We start from the raw sequence: 4,789 nt of genomic DNA, 5'->3' as shown, positions 1-4,789 counted from the left end.
ATACATACATTAATTACTTTCGTCTCGTTGCAAGTTTCTAATTTTTTTTAGAAATTATTAATAATGAAATATTCAGTGATGAGTAGTCACCTATATTTTAAAACTTGTTAAAATCTTATGGGAACAAATTTTACGTCTAAATACAATTTTGAGAATATAAATAAAATCCAAACAAAGATTAAATGAATTTAAACATAATCGCTTTTTAATTCTGAATACTTTAATGTGGATTGGCGTAACTTCCTTTTTAAGTTAGTCTCATTTGTAGCAATTAGTTTTAAAGCCATATATGAACGGTAAGAACAAGAAACATTTAATTTATGTGAGCTCATTGGGGTGGTCCAAATTAATTAAAATCAGAATTTTTATGCCCTCACCCCCTAGAATTGTTCTATACCGAAAAAATATACACTTATTTTTTTATTTTGATATATTTGGCTGCTTAAAACGTTATAGGGGTTGTAACTTTCTAGAACGAGTAGTCATTGTGATTATTCGTTTCGAATTGAATCGAACAAAATGGCAGCTGTTTTCTCCACAATACATATTAAATTGGCGAAAGTGGTCAAAATTATATCAAAAAGGCTTGCACGATTTTCTCAATTTCCCCTAGAGCGGGGATCACGCGATTTGTACAATTTCACAATTACAGGGTGGTATTGTTTGGAAATTTGTTATTGAGCTGAGCTCATTATTTCTAGACCTCTGTGACTGCCAAAATATACAAATCTGTTCAAATGTACAAATCGTGTGATCATTGTTTAAGTGCACACAAAATTTTGCTTTTGTTCATTAATGAGAAAGCTTGATCCGAGCTTATACTTATACATACATGCATACATGGACCAGTTTTTAATTACCAAAAAGATCTGTTTTTACATAAAGGTTTTAGTGAAAATCCCGGATCGTGAAAACTGGGCAATCAATAACTGGGACTTGAGACCAGAACATTAAGGGCTGGTTTCTCCAACTCAACTTAGTTTAGCCAATTTTTTAGACTTAGTCAAGAATAATCTGTGTAAAAAATAGGCTAACTTTTGACTTAAGCCAAAAAAATGGCTAAACTAAGGTAAGTTGAGTTGGAGAAAGCAGCCCTAAAGCTTTTGTTTAGTATTAAAAAAAAGTGTAATGAACAGCCCTACCAGATGTACGGATTTTTCCGTACGGTACGGATTTGCTTTCAGTCAAAATGTACGGATTTTTGTACTGATTTTCGGAGTGCCTTTTTCGTATTGTAAACATTTCCCTGCTTTACACATATCTCATAGGTTTCTTATACTTCCTGAACCTCTAATTTTGTTATTAAAAAATGCGCTATTTTCGTACTTGAGGGACTTATCTACTAACGGCTTGACAACTTTTCACCCGATTTTAAAAATCGAATATGAGAAGAGGATTTATAGGCATCTAAGATTATATATAACAATCTATTGGTAGATTTCAATTGTTGGGAAGTTTTGTCGCTAAAAATTTAATAACCCAATTTTTCTTGATTTTTTCAACTTTAACCATCGCTTCAAACATTACACTGTTAATCGGTAGGATCGAAAACCTACCTGAAAAGTTTTGTTGCATGTACATAAACTAAGAACACACTGCTTGTTAAAAAATTCTTGTCAGAAAAATAATAAGGTTGTCTGTGAAGCAATCAATAAAGAGGACTAGCGGTAATATGTGTTGCTTTATTTGATGTTATTAAAAGTACGATTCCTGTGTTCACCTAAGTACCAACGATTTTTTTGCTCTCCAAACAAATTTGAGCGTACGGATTTTTCACCCACCACTTTTTGTCCGTGTTCGGATTTTAGACTCTAAACGTCTGGCAGCCCTGGTAACGAATTGAAACGAAAATCTCTTAATATTTAACTACCTCGCACAAATATTCACGTTTGGAATTAATTTTGTTGAGGGTCCGAAATACAAACATTAAAATTTCCCACCCCATAGTTTTATAAATCGATATGTATTTTAGAATGAATAGATAAGGCTTGATGGCAGATTCTTCCGGAGAGCACAAATGTCAGTTACGAGGTTTTGCAGAACAACGGATGCGGGTTTTAGACGACAATATGTCCTATGTGTGTAGTTGAGTTGCGTTCGGCGCTAAACTCAACTGTAGCTTAGTAATTAAAATAAACGTTTGATTTACATATACACATTTGTTAATTTAATTATTAGGTACATAACTCAAATATTTCGAAATTATTTAAAAAAACAAATGCGAATTGATACATACCTTAAAGGCTTCAAAAAGCATCCGCTGTTAATAATATTTGAACTACTACTTTGTAAATGGCTTAGAACTTTCTAAATTTATTCAGGTATACAGTAAGTTTCTGTTTCTCTATTATTAATTATACACTTGTTTTACCAGCAGCAAAATACACGAAAATACCGATTTTTTTAAACTCATCTTGTGGTTCATATTTGTCGCTTTTAGGCAAGAACCTTTTTGCACAAAAATAAATTTGTTATGCATATGTATGTGTGTATATTATAGGTCTGTAGATATCTTAATTTTTTTCCTTCGCATTTTTGCGTAGTCAAATTTATACGTTATGTATATTATATTTAGCTCACAAGAGCGCTAATTTTATGCATGTACATATGTATGTATAATATTTTAATTCACTGCTTTGTTGTTTGGTTGCTTTCACGCTTCAAACAATTAAAATAAAAATAAGGTTTCTATATTTTGCCAAATAATGCCAAATTTTTTATAAGTCATACACTTGTATGTATGTGTGTGTATAGAAGCGGAAAATCATTCGTTTATTGCTTTCTTGTTATTATATTTTTTCAGCTGTTGGCTTTTTAGGTTTTTATTTAAATTTTTTGTTTTTATTTATCTTTGTGTTCTTTTTTTTTATTTCATAGAGTGCAATGTCTTGCTTTCTAATTTAGCTACATAGTTTGTAAGCACTTTTTGAACGCTTCTCATAAGATTGGGTTGCTGGTCGATTGTAAAGAAAGAATTAGGCGTTAAACACAATCGTGAAGAGTTAGTTTTTATACACGCATTTTTTTGTTGCTCTTTTATTAGTTTTCGGTGTTGCTTCTACTTGCCCAATCATAAAGCAAGCAATGTAGGTACATACATACATACATATGTATGGATTTATGTACAGTGGATGGCAAAGTGAAGTCATAGGTCATAGATAAACTACGAGCAAAAAGACTTGGACATCTACAGATTGCTAAACAATTTATACCAATATTAATATTATCTCAGATAATTACTCAGGTTTACATAAAAAGAAAATCTGCATATTGAACCAAACCTCTACATCCCTATGTTAATCGACGCCTTGAATGCGAATCTGAGGTCTGTTAGCCTCCATCACGTCAGGTTCGATTTCATTTAAAGGTCAAGTAGGGAAAAATTCATTGAATAAACCTGAAAATTTATGTTTATGAGGCTCAAGACTCGCTGAACTCGAATCCGAGGTCTGTTAACCTTCATAATGTCTGGTTAGAGGTCATTTTAGGGTCAAATAAGACAGAAAATTTATTAATTAAAAAATAAAATAAAAATTTTGTTTTTGTTGTCGCTAAATCCGAATATGAGAGTCCCCTAATTCTTCAGGGTCATCAAGTTGTCATGCCAAGGTCATACCAAGGTCAAATTCAAAGAAATTGTATTGAATTTTCAGGTTTATTCAATGAATTTTTCCCTACTTGACATTCAAATGAAGTCGACCCTGACGTGATGGAGACTAACAGACCTCAAATTTGCCTTCAGGGCGTCGAATAACATGGGAATATAGAGGTTTGGTTCAATATGCAGAAACTTTTTTTTTGTAAACCTGTGTTGTTTCAAGAATTTGTTGTCATTATTTTAACATTTACTGCGTCTACAAATTCTGACATTTATTTAGTCATATGAAAAGTCTCCGATGATTTATGGCTAAATATTTGAAAAAAAAATAAAAATTATTTATTGAAAATCAATTTTAACCAAGTAAATACATGCTTAGTATTATTTGTCGTTATTTTTAGTACGGTCAAGTTATTATTGAAAATTAGATATCGGGATGGTTGCCAATTTCCTTTGAATGCTAAGAGAAGGGTTGCTCGGGGTGTAAAAGTTGATTTTTTTGCATTACAGTTAACTACTACAGGTCAGAAAACTTTTTAAAATTTGCAAACTACTTGGTGTTATAAAATGTACGTTTATGTAGCTAAAACAAGTAACAAAAATAAAGGAACATTTCTTGCTTGGAGGATAAGCAGCCAACTGTTAAAAATGTTACAATAGCTCGTACATAAATAAAAATTATTTTCTTCAACTTACGAATACGTATGGGAAAGCTATCCAAATTTAAAGTGAGGAAAAAAAACGAAGTATCATAGAAAACGAAGATTGCAGTGTTAAATATATATATATATATAAATAGATTAAAAAAAGTGAGTGCGCCTGGGCCACACTGGAGAAATGAAACTTACATTACAAACATATCTATTTTGTCTCATAACTAATATACATACATACATATGTATATACGTTCACACATCTGCTTTTGATTAATGTTATATTTTTTATTTTTTTTCTATATAGATCCCTACATCTACCCCTTTTCATTCTAATTACATTTATTTTTTTCGGTTTTCCTTTATATTCTTTTTTATCTTTATACTCTATCGATAACAAAATCGATAGTAACATCCAATAAAATATCGATAACAAAACCGACAAAAATATCGATAACAAAATCGATGAAAGATTCGATAAAAATTTCGATGGCAAAACCTATAATAATATTGGAAGCAAAATCTATTAGAAACTCGA

At 31.1% G+C, this 4,789-nt stretch overlaps 1 protein-coding gene across 1 annotated transcript in view; it reads right to left on the bottom strand.

Moving 5' to 3' along the window:
- The window catches only part of LOC118735412, a 97,713-nt gene extending 95,066 nt beyond the window's left edge, over positions 1–2,647 (bottom strand). The window contains exon 1 of the mRNA XM_036465135.1: positions 2,237–2,647. The gene's annotated coding sequence lies outside the window, so the exon portion shown is untranslated. The remainder of the gene's footprint in view (positions 1–2,236) is intronic.
- Positions 2,648–4,789: the final 2,142 nt, after the last annotated feature.

The sequence above is a fragment of the Rhagoletis pomonella genome, unplaced genomic scaffold (assembly GCF_013731165.1).
Source record: "Rhagoletis pomonella isolate Grant_MI unplaced genomic scaffold, Rhpom_1.0 Rhpom_scaffold_00003, whole genome shotgun sequence".
Classification (NCBI taxonomy): domain Eukaryota; kingdom Metazoa; phylum Arthropoda; class Insecta; order Diptera; family Tephritidae; genus Rhagoletis; species Rhagoletis pomonella.
This window is presented reverse-complemented; position numbering and strand designations above follow the sequence as displayed.